Source organism: Oncorhynchus kisutch, linkage group LG4, assembly GCF_002021735.2.
Source record: "Oncorhynchus kisutch isolate 150728-3 linkage group LG4, Okis_V2, whole genome shotgun sequence".
Taxonomy (NCBI): domain Eukaryota; kingdom Metazoa; phylum Chordata; class Actinopteri; order Salmoniformes; family Salmonidae; genus Oncorhynchus; species Oncorhynchus kisutch.
In genome coordinates this window covers 14,404,446-14,421,773 of record NC_034177.2, presented here as the reverse complement: position 1 = coordinate 14,421,773, position 17,328 = coordinate 14,404,446, and the positions used below count along the sequence as shown (strand labels likewise).

Genomic DNA, 17,328 nt, shown 5'->3' with positions numbered 1-17,328 from the left:
AAATGACATTTGTTTTGTAACACAAATGTAAATTATTTTGTCATTGTGTAGTGTTCTGTATAGCTCACACTTTCCTGGTTCTTGTGCCTTCAATAAATATTTTCTCTGCTTTTTACTTGTCAGTTCCTCTTTAGGTTCTTCACCTGTTTCTTCTTTGTCCCGCAAAGCATTTGATCTATAAAGACGGCTCCCATTTGTTTCTGGGCTAAATACTAACTAACTTGAATCTATTTTAGCAGGAGTTCCCATTGAGACCAAGGTCTCTTTTGCAATAGAGCCCTGCATGCTCATAATTTTCAATATATTACAAACACACACGAATGACCATAGTTCCTATTTGAGCTTATCTGTCCAAATGCTTATGAAAGAACATACATCACAAGTTTGAGGGGGCACTGGTGGTCAAATTCAGTAAAGTCTGAATAAATGTATTGTATCCTAAATACTAGTAACGCTGAGAGCCAACTTCTTCATTAACTGCATTGTGTAGTAGCTTGCTAGTTTTGTTTCATTTCATAGATAGGGGCCCGTTTTTCCTGACAGCCTGACCAGGAAAATGTGTGGCTATAACTAGGGCCTTGAGATTTCCCTGGTCAGATGTATAATTATACACTTTTTATATATTATATAGTTTTTTTCTGGCGAGCCTATTTAAGCAATGTATTAGTTAGATGATAATCTAGCCCAAATGCAGGCAGATGGCGATATTGGGTCGTTCCAGATTAAACGACTCAATATCGCCATCTGCCGGCATTTGGGCTGATGATAATCATGATATGCTGTGCTGATTAGGTTTCGAGTTAAAATTACTATTGTATTATTACTTTCATTACGTTTTCCATTTCCCCAAACATTGTAAATGAAGGTAGACCCACCTGACAGTAAAGTAAGACATGTATACATTTAAACGTTAAAACGTACACGAATACCCGTGACACTGCTGGACAACTGCGTCACTACAGGAAGAACTTCCCAGTGGATGAATGTACTTATCAAAACAAACAAAACCACGTATGCTTTCAACGAAATGCTCGAGTGAACTTGCTATTACCTCGATTGAAACAACGTGCCGATTTAATTCTAGTGTTACTCCATATTTTTTTGTGTTAACCGACAACAAAAATGCCATTTCAAGGAGCCATGAGGATTATTTTACCGACGTTGTGGGCTATTTCAACCATAGCAGAGGAATCCACGGTTTCGCCAACAGGCATTACTACTACCATCAACACCAAACATATCACGAATTCGAGTGCCAACAACACGACGTCCAAGAACAATCACCGCAACTTTTTCAACGCTTTCAATGTAGATAATTCAATGATACAAAGAACATTGTATGTCCTTATTGGAATCACCACGATTGGAGTGCTCTATTTTCTCGTGAGAGCTGTGCGGTGAGTATAACAAGTTGATTATAACATACTACTAGTAGTTGGTAGCAATGGTTGCCTAATTCATTTCAGCTTTGAATGCCTGTTTCAGTGTGTATATGACATTTAATTATGTTATGTTTAGGCTGAAGAAAACAACAACCTCTCGGAAGAAATATGGCCTGTTGTCAAACTATGATGACAGCGTGGAGATGGCTGCTCTGGAGAGTGATGAGGAGGAGGACGACACTGTATATGAAGCCAGGTCCCTGAGAAAGTGAGTTAGATACCATGTCTACAGTCCACGCAATGTTACTCCTGTGCTAACTATACAAAGTCCTTTACTTTGCAAGTTTGCATTGGTACTGAGACTAAAGATCACTCAAATACAAGAACAGTACCTCAAACTTTAAAGGACAGCTTTTTTTTCATGTAACTTGGTCCACCAATCACATTGAACATGTTATTGTGTTAACATGTGTGGTTTGTTATTAGACAATGACCCCTGATTCAATTATTACACCTTCAAACCTTGTTAGTGTCATTATTACTTGATTGATCTAACTTGTGCTCTGTCTGTCTTTATGTTTTATCTTTACCAGATAAGTCCGGGTCTTGTCAAAGAACACACATTGGACTAGGGAAAGAATGGAGACCTTCCCAAAGCATATTTTTCAATGGTTATTATGGCATATAATTGTTTTTCTTAATCTCTTGGCCATGAAAACAGCAAAACTGGCTATCAAAATGACTGCTCTATCCTCTGATGAACACTCATGTTGTATAGCTTCCTGGGTATGAAGAAGACATGGTGTTTTTGGTGACCAAACCGACCTTTGATTCTATCTATGAAGAGGAAGAAATGGGATTTGTAACATTACAAGACCAAACCAGTTGTGCTGGGTCTGATGCCAAAGCTGCTTGAGTGAATGTGAGCAGAATAATGTTTTCAAATCAGCTCAGCGACAATGCGTTGTATTGTGTAAAGTGGACCACTATGTCCCCTCTGCCCATCTTGAACTGTGCATAACAAAGACAACAATGAACAAAATATCTCAATTAACCCGGTTGATGTGGTGTTGCCAAGGTTTTATTTCTTTGTCTCAAAATTCTGTTGCCATGTCATCCTATATATTTTGATGTCCACCTTGAATCATACCTGGACCATTAGTTAGGCTAGTGGCTAATAGCCTGATTGTGTTTACAAACTACTGTAAACTAAACCAGCCTACCAATATCCCCACCCCATTTGAACTATGCACCAGCACTAGAATGTTGTACTGTAGGATGTACCTGCTCTATTTGGAAGACCCAGACCTAATATGTTCACAATACTATTAACACAAAGGAGTCTCTCAGAAAGCAAGGCTAATCAATATGCAATTCCACTGGCAATCATAAATATCACGCCCTCCTTTATGTTTACCTGCAACTTTGTAAGAGAAGATGTTACTCATATCAGTTAAACTGTAAAGAGAAAAAAAAACGTATGATGGGATTTTCTAAAGAATGACTAATTTCAGAGCTGGTTCTTTGCTTTTTGTTACACATGGTTGCTGTTGACTGATTTAAATTGTATTCATGTTTATGAAGTTCATTTTCACTTTTTGAAACATTTACTCTGTGTTTTGTCCAGAGAACTTGCTGTTGTATTAACACAAGATACTACATTATTTAAAAAAAAAATCCTTTACCAATCCTTGGTTAGTCAAAATACATTTTTGAATCTATTGTGTATTACGTTTCCAAACCATACTCAAGTTGCTGAAGCACTTACCTTTTTAAGTGGATCCCTGGAAGTCTCTGTCACTACTGTACTTGTTTCCATAGAAATTGCTAGGGGGACACCCAGCGATATGACGCACTGCTTTATACATTGTAAAATCTTGGTTAATTGTACCTTTCTTTCCAGGAGGTAACTGTATTGATAGTAGAATGTGAGGTTACCTTCCCGGTAATCAGAAGAGAGAGTTCTCTCAAAAGGGCTGCTATCCTGCTGAGAATACTCCCAGGTGTCTCTCTTGTGATTACACATATTGGAAAAATTGATTGTACCCTTTAAACAATGTCAATACCATTTTGCTCTGGCTAAAGTAGCAGGCCCATTAATCTGGCTCATCACCCTGATACCCTCCCTAATGTATCTCTATAAGTCATTTTGGATGCTATTCAAGAAGCGAATCTTGTGATTGTGTTTCTGGGATAAGTGTAAAACTATATTTTCCCTCATGACAGAAAATGGCATTTATGAATTAATATAGCATCTCCTTTTTGATTTGTACTGTTATGTCAAGTACATGGATCTAAATGTATAGTCTTATCTCAAAAACATATGCCACAAAACCCAGTTACTGTGCTTGTTTGAATAGGGTCCAGAATCTGGCATCAAGTGCCATGAGTGTCTGTTTTGCAGAGTATGGAACTCACTCACCCAGCCAATGTAGACTATTCTCCAGCCATAGGGGGACTGGGAGCACACAGTTGGAACTGACTACCAGGGAGGGTTTCTGATGATACAGGACAGAAATGGGAGAAACCATTGGAATCATTTGGGGGTGGATGTGGGGGAGAAACAGTACGTCTGTACTAGAAACAGTCATATTTTGTAAGATTGTAAATGCTGCACCTGAGCTGGGAACAGCAGCTGTTGGGATGCCAGATCACATCGTTCGCTGGTGTAATAAGATTTGTTTCGTCTCAAGGTGTTTTTCTGTCTGCATTCCATTCAGTCTGTGCTAATCTTGTATTTAATGCTAGCGATGTTAGTTACATGATTAAGGCCTCATTGAAACTTCAATTCTCTGACTGGATCTAACAAATATAACGATGACCTTCTCAGTTTGAATATCTAATTTGTTACCAATACAGTTTTGACTTGTTTTCATGGTTTTTTTCTCGCCATCCTCTCTCTGTCAACTGTATGGACATTGTGATTGGCAAAATCATTCCTTTGTCAATACTTTGGCCTGTGTGATACAGAAGTCACAGTCGTGTTGGGAATGAGTTCAAAGTCTGTGTATTAAGTCTTGTGTTCCCTGTTGAAGACTAGTAGTGAGTGCTGTGTGGATGCAGCAGGGCCGAGGCCCTCTGGTTGGTGGTGGGTAGCCTTGTTCGATTGTTCTGACACTTAGGCTGTTCCTGTTTGCTCTTTTCAAATAACAATGAAAATAAAAACAGTGAAACTTTGACCAAAACTGACTTGTTTTGCTGGTCATTGTGAAGGTTCTAAATCAGTGGGATTATGAAAAACTGTATACAGAACAGGGCCTATTGCATCTTCAGCAATTCAGGAGTTTTATTGGATGCAATTTAAATTTGACCTAGCCATTCACATAACAATAATTCAAATGGAATGGACCCAAATTCTCTTCTTATGTTGCCGATTTGATTTGAAAAGTTTACAGTTGGACATAACAAAGAATTGCCACCAGATGGCAACCTAACTCCACTTGTTCCACTATTAATATCCAAACTCTGCCCAGAGACAGAGGCCTAGAATATAAGAATGTTACCACATTTGAGTGTGTGTGTCATATGTTCTCCAATGGGGTACATTTTCTCCACACTCCCTCGGTCCTTTCTGACTCATCATCATTATAGCTGTTCATCCTACTGATCAGTACATTATCTTCTGACTATCCAAAGCATCAGTTGGCTGTTTATACAGGGATGTAATAAGATAAACTAGCTAGGTTTCCATTCAATTGGTGACAGATTTTCAAGGGAAAGAAAATATGAATTTGGTTCCACCAAATGGACTTGTGGATACAAATCAGTGCATGATGACAGTGCACACAAAATATATTGTTTCCTGTAAGTGGACCGAATACAAATCTGAAGTTCAATGTGTTTCCATCGCATTTTCAACTCTACCGACTGTTTTGTCACAAAAACTGTTGTGTTAAATAGTAAATGTGCCTACGCTGGTTTTGGCACGTGCGCTCAATAGAGAATAAGACCCTCAATGTTTATTGGAAAGGAACATCAAGATCACGGTGCACATTCACCACCCGGAGAAGTTCATCATTTAATCCATTTGTAGCCTGATAAACCGCATGGTTTCCTGAGTAGTGTGGGAGAGGACCACACACCATATCATCACGTGATTCCAAGTTTACTTCAATATGATGGTTATTATATCAATATTTGCACATAGAGTTTACACTTCCATTTCTCTCATAATTAATTTTGCCAACACAAAAAGATCCCACCATGTCTAACTAACAAATTAACCTAACTTCCTGTTTCGATACAATCATACAGTATGACTTTATATGCATAAAAACTGTGGATGGAAATGTGGTTTGTAACCACATTGGATGGAAACCTAGCTAGTAAGACAGAAATATTTTAGGTGGGCAGGGTTTTTTCTGGCTCAAAATGAGACTTATGGTGGCTGCCGATGGTGCGGTTGCTGGCCGAACATTTTCGAGGCCCTCAGGTTGGCTGCAGTGAAAAATGTAACGTTTATTTCCTGCAATTCTACACATTTTGCTGTGGCTTATGAGTGACTCAAACATTATAACAAAATCAATGTGGGACCCATGCCATGACAAAAATACAAATTTTGGGAATTTTAGATTCTTCGAGACTGTCTATCTTTTCTTTTGGTGATTGTTAGTTCTCAAAGATGATCTTATTTAAAAAAATATTCGTTCATTATCTTTTTCTACATACGTTATATCTGGTTCTAGTCATTTAAGTTTACTCTGAGCGTTTTCACATCCCGAAAATGCTATATATATATATATATATATATATATATATATATATATATATATATATATATATATATACAGTGTATATATACAGTTGAACTCAGAAGTTTACATACACCTTAGCCAAATACATTTCAAATGGGTTTTTCACAATTCCTGACATTCAATCCTAGTAAAAATTACATGTCTTAGGTTAGTTAGGATCGCCACTTTATTTTAAGAATGTGAAATGTCACAATAATAGTAGAGAGAATTATTTATTTCAGCTTTTATTTCTTTCATCACATTCCCAGTGGGTCCGAAGTTTACATACACTCAATTCGTATTTGGTAGCATTGCCTTTAAATTGTTTAACTTGGGTCAAACGTTTCAGGTAGCCTTCCACAAGCTTCGCACAATAAGTTAGGTGAATTTTGGCCCATTCCTCCTGACAGAGCTGGTGTAACTGAGTCAGGTTTGTAGGCCTCCTTGCTCGCAAACACTTTTTCAGTTCTGCCAACAAATGTTCTATGGGATTGAGGTCAGGGCTTTGTGATGGCCACTCCAATACCTTGACTTTGTGGTCCTTAAGCCATTTTGACACAACATTGGAAGTATCCTTGGGGTCATGGTCCATTTGGAAGACCCATTTGTGACCAAGCTTTAACTTCCTGACTGATGTCTTGAGATGTTGCTTCGATATATCCACATAATGTTCCTGCCTCATGATGCCATCTATTTTGTAAGTGCACCAGTCCCTCCTGCAGCAAAGCACCCCCACAACACTGTTCTTTGGCTTGCAAGCCTCCCCCTTTTCCCTCCAAACATAATGATGGTCATTATGGTCAAACAGTTATATTTTTGTTTCATCAGACCAGAGGACATTTCTCAAAAAAGTTCACTCTTTGTCCCCATGTGCAGTTGCAAACCGTAGTCTGGCTTTTTTTGTGGCGTTTTTGGAGCTGTGGCTTCTTCCTTGCTGAGCGGCCTTTCAGGTTATGTCGATATAGGACTTGTTTTACTGTGGATATAGATACTTTTGTACCTGTTTCCTCCAGCATCTTCACAGGGTCCTTTGCTGTTGTTCTGGGATTGATTTGCACTTTTCGCACCAAAGTATGTTCTTCTATAGGAGACAGTACGCGTCTCCATCCTGAGCGGTATGACAGCTGCGTGGTCCCATGGTGTTTATAAATGTGTAATGTTGTTTGTACAGTTGAACGTGGTACCTTCAGGTATTTAGAAATTGCTCCCAAAGATGAACCAGACGTGGAGGTCTACAATTTTTTTCTGAGGTCTTGGCTGATTTCTTTTGATTTTCCGATGATGACAAGCAAAGAGGCACTGAGTTTGAAGGTAGGCCTTGAAACACGTCCACAGGTACACCTCCAGTTGACACAAATTAGGTCAATTAGCCTATCAGAAGCGTGCAAAGCCATGACCTTTTCTGGAATTTTCTAAGCTGTTTAAAGGCACAGTCAACTTAGTTTATGTAACTTTTGACCCAATGGAATTGTAATACAGTGAATTATAAGTGAAATAATCTGTCTGTAAACAATTGTTGGAAAAATTACTTGTGTCATGCACAAAGTAGATATCCTAACCGACTTGCCAAAACTATAGTTTGTTAACAAGAAATTTGTGGAGTGGTTGAAAAATGAGTTTTAATGACTCCAACCTAAGTGTATGTAAACTTCCAACTTCAACTGTATTTATATATGTATGTATGTATGTATGTATGTATGTATGTATATATATATATATAAAATGTGGACACACCTACTCATTCCAGTGTAGAATAATAGTGTAAACATCAAAACTATAAAATAACACAAGCATTTCGCTACACTCGCAATAACATCTGCTAACCATGTCTATGTGACCAATAAAATTGGATTTGAATTAACAGGTGTGCCTTGAAAAAAGTAAATTTGTGGAATTGCTATCCTTCTTAATGCGTTTTAGCCAATCAGTTGTGCTGTGAGAAGGTTGGGTTGGTATACAGAAGATAGCCCTATTTGGTAGAAGACCAAGTCATTATTATGGCAAGAACAGCTTAAATAAGCAAAGAGAAACAACAGTCCATCATTACCTTAAGACATGAAGGTCAATCAATCTGGAAAATTTCAAGAACTTTGAAAGTTTCTTCAAGTGCAGTTGCAAAAACCATCAAGCTCTATGATGAAACTGTCTCTCATGAGGACCGCCACAGGAAAGGAAGACCCAGAGTTAGTTACCTCTGCTGCAGAGGATAAGTTCATTAGACTTACCAGCCTCAGAAATTGCAGCCCAAATAAATGCTTCACAGAGTTCAAGTAACAGACACAACAGCATCAACTATTCAGAGGAGACTATGTGAATCAGGGCTTCATGATCGAATTGCTGCAAAGAAACCACTACTAAAGGACACCAATAATAAGAAGAGACTTGCTTCGGCCAAGAAACACAAGCAATGGGCATTAGACCAGTGAAAATCTGTCCTTTGGTCTGATGAGTCCAAATGTGAGATTTTTGGTTCCAACTGCCTAGTCTTTGTGAGACACAGAGTAGGTGAACAGATGATCTCTGTATGTGTGGTTCCCACCGTGAATCATGGAGGAGGAGGTGAGGGGGTGCTTTGCTGATGACACATTAAGTGATTTATTTATAATTCAAGGCACACTTAACCAGCATGGCTACCACAGCATTTTGCAGCGATATGCCATCCCATCCGGTTTGCGCTTAGTGGGACTAGCATTTGTTTTTCAACAGGACAATGACCCAGCACACCTCCAGGCTGTGTAAGGGCTATTTGACCAAGAAGAAGAGTGATGGAGTGCCGCATCAGATGACCTAGCTTCCACAATCACCTGAACTCAACCCAATTGAGATGTTTTGGGATGAGTTTATTTATTTTCAAATTCTTATTTACAATGACAGCCTACACCGGTCAAACCAGGACAATGCTGGACCAATTGTGCGCCGCCCTATGGGACTCCCAATCACGGCCAGTTGTGATACAGCCTGGACGTTGGACCGCAGAGTGAAGGAAAATCAGCCAAGTGCTCAGCATATATGAGAACTCCTTCAAGACTGTTGGAATAGCATTCCAGGTGAAGCTGGTTGAGAGAATGCCAAGAGTGTGCAAAGCTGTCATCAAAGCAAAGGGCACTTTGAAGAATCTCAAATATAAAATATCATATGATTTGTTTAACACTTCTTTCGTTACTACATGATTCCATGTGTTATGTCTTCACTATTATTCTACAATGTAGAAAATAGTACAAATAAAGAAAAACCCTGCAATGAGTAGGTGTGTCCAAACTTTTGACTGGTACTGTATATGGGGCGGCAGGGTAGCCTAGTGGTTAGAGTGGTGGACTAGCAACTGAAAGGTTGCAAGTTCAAATCCCCAAGCTTACAAGGTACAAATCTGTCGTTCTGCCCCTGAACAGGCAGTTAACCCACTGTTCCTAGGCCGTCATTGAAAATAAGAATTTGTTCTTAACTGACTTGCCTAGTTAAATAAAGGCAAAATAAATATATATGTTTTATCAATCTACACACAATACCCCATAATGACAAAGTGAAAACAGTTTTTTTTAGCAATGTTTGTAAATGTATTAAAAATTAAAAAACTTACTTATTTACATAAGTAATCAGACCCTTTGCTATGAGAAGTTGAGCTCAGGTGCATCTTATTTCCATTGATCATCATTGAGATGTTTTTACAACTTGATTGGAGTCCACCTGTGGTAAATTAAATTGATTGGACATGATATGGAAAGGCACACACCTGTCTATGTAAGGTCCTACAGTTGAGCCATGAGATCGAAGGAATTATCCGCAGAGCGCCGAGACAGGATTGTGTCAAGGCACATATCTGGGGAAGGGTCCCAAAAAATGTCTCCAGCATTGAAGGTCCCCAAGAACACAATGGCCTCCATCATTCTTAAATGGAACAAGTTTGGAACCACCAAGACATTCTAGAGCTGGCCCCCCGACCAAACTGAGCAATTGGGGGAGAAGGGCCTTGGTCAGGGAGGTGACCATGAACCCGATGGTCACTCTAACAGAGTTCCTCTGTAGAGATGGGATAACCTTCCGAAGGACAACCATATCTGCAGCACTCTACCAATCAGGCCTTTATGGTAGAGTGGCCACACAGAAGCAACTCCTCAGTAAAAGTCACATGACAGCCCGCTTGCAGTTTGTCAAAAGGCACCTAAAGGACTCTCAGACCACGAGAAACAACATTCTCTGGTCTGATGAAAATAAAATTAAACTATTTGGCCTCAATGCCAAGCATCACGTCTGGAGGAAACCTGGCACCATCCCTACGCTGAAGCATGGTGGTGGCAGCATCATGCTGTGGGGATGTTTTTCAGTGGCAGAGTCTGGGAAACTAGTCAGGATCGAGGGAAAGATGATTGGAGCGAAGTTCAGAGAGATCCTTGATGAAAACCTACTCCACAGCGCTCAAGACCTCAGACTGGGGCGAAGGTTCACCTTCCAACAGGAAAACGACCTTAAGCACACAGCCAAGAAAACACAGGAGTGGCTTCGGGACAAGTTTCTGAATGTCCTTGAGTGGCCCAGCCAGAGCCCGGACTGGGAGACCTGAAAATAGCTGTGCAGTGATGCTCTCCATCCAACCTGATAAAGCTTGAGAGGATCTGCAGAGAAGAATGAGAGAAACTCCCTGAATACAGGTGTGCCAAGCTTGCAGCGTCATACCCAAGACTCATGGCCATAATCGCTGCCAATGTATTTCAACAAAGTACTGAGTAAAGGGTCTGAATACTTATATAAATGTGATATTTTTTATACATTTGCAAAAATGTATAAAAACCTGTTTTTGCTTTGTCATTATGGGGTGTTGTGTGTAGATTGATGAGGGGGAAAAAATGATTAAATCCACTCAGGAATAAGGCTGTAACGTAACAAAATGTGGAAAAAGTCAAGGAGTCTGAATACTTTCCGAATGCACTGTAAATATAAAACATATATTTGAAATGTTTACTGTTTGGACATAGGTGCACCAAAAAAACACTTTGGCGGCCCACCGAAGACTTTTCTCTTGACCCTCTCCTTCGGGAAGACAGTTAATGCTCAGCCCAGTCAAAGCTCTTCCCTGTCCTGGCACACATACACAAGCCATGTCTCGATTGTCTCAAGGCTTAAAATAGCTTTCACCTGGATTCAGCGAAGAGAAAAAATAAGAAACCTGCACACTGCTCTTGCTAGTATCACTGCTCTTTATTACGTTTTACGTATCGGACCTTCGTCAGAGCTTTTGTGAATGTTTTTAATTTGCACCCTTATGAACACATTGCTCCACCCACATCCTTTCAATGCATGGAATGGGGTTGGATTCACCTGGTCAGTCTATGTCAAGGAAAGAGCAGTTGTTCCTAATGTTTTGTAGACTCAGTGTATAATGCTGTTTTGCACAGGCCAGGTATGGTAAGTACAAGAAGGAAGTAGGGAAGGGAAAATGTGAGGGAAATATGCTTGTAACAATATACGCAATATACCCTGTAATATACCCTGTAGTCACAAATAGTTCATCTCACTCTCTCTTGTAAATTCTTAGTGCATTCTTATTGCTGACTGCCTTGTATATGCCTGTATTAGTTGGTGTTGGAGAGGCATCTAGCATTGCAGGTGCACATGCCGGTGTGTGCCATTCTGGCCTGGGCTGCATATGCTTTTCCAATTACCTCTGTTAAACTCCACTGTGACATCCTTGCTCGATGCAAACATCCGAGAGCCGGGCCCAGCCCAGAAGAGGATTTGCATTAGGTAATTCCGGTTGACTCGTGTCAACGGCAATTTGCAGCACTCCAAAAAATGTGGAGAAGCGAGCCAACAAGGGGAACGAATGCCATTGAGTGGCACAGCTGGAGCTTCGAGAAATCGTCTCCAAGAAATCCAATGACTGAAGCATAGAAATCTGAAATTTAAAGGAGAGAGGAAGGGAAGAAAGAAGAGCAAAGACAGAAATGAATTTATTCCAAATCCTGCTCAGTAGGACCGTGTGGCCTGGGATGGATCCTCTGCATTTAAATGAAGGAGAGAAACCGCACAAGTGATGTTTATCATTCTTATTTTTTCTCTGTCTTCTTTCTGAGTCTTCAAAGAGTGTCAGCTTTCTGCTTGCTTTTCACATGCCATTTCCAACACAGCAGAAATCATTTAAAGCAACTGTAAGCCTGTAAGACACGGGGAGGCCACAATACACCTTGCTTTTGGATCCCTACTGTGTTGTCTGGGTTACTTCTGTAAGGCCATGTACACTTCTTCAGTCCCTCAGTCTTTTGGCTGTACCACACTGGCTATACCTGTACCACACTGGCTAGGAGGGAACACTCCTCATACCTGTTCTTATCAGATTATGCTGCGTCTTATACAATGTCCTACAGTCAATCAATCCATCAAATGTATTTATAAACCCCTTTATACATCAGCCAATGTCACAAAGTGCTGTACAGAAACGCAGCCTAAAACCCCAAACAGCAAGCAAAGCAGATGTAGAAGCATGGTGGCTTGGAAAACCTAGGAAGAAACCTCGAGAGGAACCAGGCTCTGGATGTGCCGGGTGGAGATTCTAAGAGTACGTGGCCATTAAGGCCAGATTGTTCTTTAAGATGTTCAAACGTTCATAGATGACCAGCAGGGTCAAATAATAATCGCAGTGGTTGTAGAGATTGCAACAGGTCAGTACCTCGGAAGTAAATGTCAGTTGGCAATTCATAGCCAAGCATTGAGAGGTTGAGACAGCAGGTGTGGTAGAGAGAGATTCGAAAACAGCAGGTTCGGGATAATGTATCACGTCCGTTGAACAGGACAGTGTTCCCTAGCTGCGGGCAGAACAGTTGAAACTGGAGCAGCAGCATGATCAGGTGGACTAGGGACAGCAAGGAGTCATCAGGCCAGGTAGTCCTGAGACATGGTCCTAGGGCTCAGGTCCTCCGGGAGGGGAGGGAGAGAGAGAGACTACACTACACTCTTATCGATTGTCCTGTTTTCGGCTGAAGAGTGGCACGATATTACCAGGCTTAAGAAAGAATACTTTTTTCTAAAGTGATTGGTGACATCCTGAAAAAACCAAAGCATTTATCTGTATATCTCTTCTTCTTCCCATGATTCTAGTATACAATTTCTATTTGAATTATACTGCAGTTGCTGTGAAAGGAAGTCTAAAAAACCTTCTTACATAGTTGTGGATGGGACCTACCTCTTCTGAGTAAACTAACTGAAACCAGAAGCTTACTGTATCTGTGGTATGTTTGGGGATCAAGTCTAGCTGTATTAATCTATACAATATTGCCCCTATTGAACTTGAGTGTGATCTTCTGTCTTGCTATGGAAATGATAGAAAAAACTTCTGTGAGCTCACAAGAATTTCACAAGCAGTGTAGCCCCCAGTATCTTGTGTGACTCCTACTGTGTGGCCCAAGGTCTAGCTCTACCAGCTGGACCTGTTTCTGATGGGACTAGACGTGAGATGATATTCCCTCGACAGAGGTGGTCTTTCTCCCCTCACTCAGAGGTCAAACCCAGCCACAAGGAAAGCCCCCTCAGGAGCGAGAGAGGCCGAGGCACAACTCAAGCTCTCTCTTTCCTCTTCCTTTACTTTCTGTTGATACCTCCCTCTCTCCTTCTTTCTCTCTCTCCCCCCACCTCCCTCTGCTGTCACCTGGACCCTCTATTTCTCCTTCTTTCTCTCTACCCCCCACCGCCCTCTGCTGTCTCCTGCATACTCTCTCTCTCTCCCCTTCTCTCTCCCCTTTCCTCCCTCCACTTTTTCAAGTCAGAGGAGACACTCACTACTGACCTTGCTCAATGCTTGAGTGGATGGGCTGCTCCAGGCTGCTGGAGCGCCACTGGGAGACATAATAAACGGCGCCCTTTTCATCCCCGACACAAAGAATGGAGAGGAGAAGATTTCGGGGGCCTCAAAGGAAGTCTCCCGAACAAAGAAGACCTGCACTGAATAGATCTTGTGAAGAGTTGAGTGGCAGGAGGGGAGAGAGGGGGATCCTGAGCAAACTTCACTTACACACACACACACACACACACACACACACACACACACACACACACACACACACACACACACACACACACACACACACACACACACACACACACACACACACACACACACTCTCTCTCTCTCTTTCCCTCACAAAAGGGGGTAATGATGATTGGTTATGTTAATTTTTCTGTTGATGGTATTTGGGGAGTTTGCGCTTAAGGGACATTTCCTGTCTGTGGGATTGAGTGATAGAAGCAATCCCACAAAGGTTAAATGTCAAAAGGTATAGCCAATGATGTATATAAACCCAGGATTATTGATGCTATGTATTGGTCAATGAGATGTTTTAAAGTCTCCAGTTGGTCATATTGGTACTCCCCAGAAGGAGAAGTCCTCCATAGGAATTCATGGAATTTTACAGTATTTCAATTAAATGATTCAAGGAACAAAATGACATGTAATTAATATGGATGTGCATCTTTACATTTCAAGATGATTCGATACATATGATACAGGAACAATACATTTTAGTTTGAAATGATTCAGTTTGATTAGAGAACGAATCGATGCTATGTGATTCGGTTCGTTATGATCAATGCACCAACATTTGGTGCATAAACACATTCATTTTCCGCCCAGCTAATGCTGACGGAGCTCATGAGCTGGGCCTCTCAGCCTGATCTGTCTGAGCTGACTTTGTGTGTGTGTGTGTGTGTGTGTGTGTGTTTGTAAATGTTGTATGTCTATTGTGTATACTTTGTAAGCACCTGATCTGAACCCATAAGGGACACTAGGCATCTACCACTATCACTATCACTATCACTACCACTATCACTATCACTATCACTACCACTACCACTATCACTATCACTACCACTACCACTATCACTATCACTACCACTACCACTACCACTACCACTACCACTATCACTACCACTACCACTATCACTATCACTATCACTACCACTACCACTACCACTATCACTATCACTACCACTATCACTATCACTACCACTATCACTACCACTATCACTATCACTATCACTACCACTACCACTACCACTATTCAGACCCCTTGACTTTTTCCACATTTTGTTATGTTACAGCCTTATTCTAAAAGTGATTAAATATATATTTTTTCTCAGCAATCTACACACGATACCCCATAATGACAAAGCGAAAACAGTTCTATTTTTATTTTAGCAAATGTATGAAAAAAATCAGAAATACCTTTTTTATAAAAGAATTCAGACATATGCTATGATACTCCAAATTGAGCTCAGATGCATCCTTGGCAAGAAACTGAAGATCTCATACAACGCTGTGTACTACTCCCTTCACAGAACTTCGCAAACTGGCTCTAACCAGAATAGAAAGAGGAGTGGGAGGCCCCGGGTTCACAACTGAGCAAAGAGGACAACATTAGAGTATCTAGTTTGAGAAACAGACACCTCACAAGTCCTCAACTGGCAGCTTCATTAAATTGTACCCGCAAAACACCAGTCTCAATGTCAACAGTGAAGAGGCGACTCCGGGATGCTGGCCTTGTAGGCAGAGTTCCTCTGTCCAGTCTCAACATCAACAGTGAAGAGGCGACTCCGGGATGCTGGCCTTGTAGGCAGAGTTCCTCTGTCCAGTCTCAACGTCAACAGTGAAGAGGCGACTCCGGGATGCTGGCCTTGTAGGCAGAGTTCCTCTGTCCAGTCTCAACATCAACAGTGAAGAGGCGACTCCGGGATGCTGGCCTTGTAGGCAGAATTCCTCTGTCCAGTCTCAACGTCAACAGTGAAGAGGCGACTCCGGGATGCTGGCCTTGTAGGCAGAGTCCCTCTGTCCAGTCTCAACATCAACAGTGAAGAGGCGACTCCGGGATGCTGGCCTTGTAGGCAGAGTTCCTCTGTCCAGTCTCAACATCAACAGTGAAGAGGCGACTCCGGGATGCTGGCCTTGTAGGCAGAGTTCCTCTGTCCAGTCTCAACGTCAACAGTGAAGAGGCGACTCCGGGATGCTGGCCTTGTAGGCAGAGTTCCTCTGTCCAGTCTCAACGTCAACAGTGAAGAGGCGACTCCGGGATGCTGGCCTTGTAGGCAGAGTTCCTCTGTCCAGTCTCAACATCAACAGTGAAGAGGCGACTCCGGGATGCTGGCCTTGTAGGCAGAGTTCCTCTGTCCAGTCTCAACATCAACAGTGTAGAGGCGACTCCGGGATGCTGGCCTTCTAGGCAGAGTTCCTCTGTCCAGTCTCAACATCAACAGTGAAGAGGCGACTCCGGGATGCTGGCCTTGTAGGCAGAGTTCCTCTGTCCAGTGTCGACGTCAACAGTGAAGAGGCGACTCCGGGATGCTGGCCTTGTAGGCAGAGTTCCTCTGTCCAGTCTCAACATCAACAGTGAAGAGGCGACTCCGGGATGCTGGCCTTGTAGGCAGAGTTCCTCTGTCCAGTCTCAACGTCAACAGTGAAGAGGCGACTCCAGGATGCTGGCCTTGTAGGCAGAGTTCCTCTGTCCAGTCTCAACGTCAACAGTGAAGAGGCGACTCCGGGATGCTGGCCTTTTAGGCAGAGTTCCTCTGTCCAGTCTCAACATCAACAGTGAAGAGGCGACTCCGGGATGCTGGCCTTGTAGGCAGAGTTCCTCTGTCCAGTCTCAACATCAACAGTGAAGAGGCGACTCCGGGATGCTGGCCTTCTAGGCAGAGTTCCTCTGTCCAGTCTCAACATCAACAGTGAAGAGGCGACTCCGGGATGCTGGCCTTGTAGGCAGAGTTCCTCTGTCCAGTCTCAACATCAACAGTGAAGAGGCGACTCCGGGATGCTGGCCTTGTAGGCAGAGTTCCTCTGTCCAGTCTCAACATCAACAGTGAAGAGGCGACTCCGGGATGCTGGCCTTGTAGGCAGAGTTCCTCTGTCCAGTCTCAACGTCAACAGTGAAGAGGCGACTCCGGGATGCTGGCCTTGTAGGCAGAGTTCCTCTGTCCAGTCTCAACATCAACAGTGAAGAGGCGACTCCGGGATGCTGGCCTTGTAGGCAGAGTTCCTCTGTCCAGTCTCAACATCAACAGTGTAGAGGCGACTCCGGGATGCTGGCCTTCTAGGCAGAGTTCCTCTGTCCAGTCTCAACATCAACAGTGAAGAGGCGACTCCGGGATGCTGGCCTTGTAGGCAGAGTTCCTCTGTCCAGTGTCGACGTCAACAGTGAAGAGGCGACTCCGGGATGCTGGCCTTGTAGGCAGAGTTC

At 42.2% G+C, this 17,328-nt stretch overlaps 1 long non-coding RNA gene across 1 annotated transcript; it reads left to right on the top strand.

Annotated features, from left to right (window-relative positions):
* The first annotated feature begins 846 nt into the window (after window positions 1-846).
* Window positions 847-4,559, top strand: LOC109889071 (uncharacterized). The gene is made up of 3 exons (XR_002255229.2): window positions 847-1,397; window positions 1,519-1,650; window positions 1,976-4,559. It is a non-coding gene; the product is annotated as an uncharacterized LOC109889071 (long non-coding RNA).
* Window positions 4,560-17,328: the final 12,769 nt, after the last annotated feature.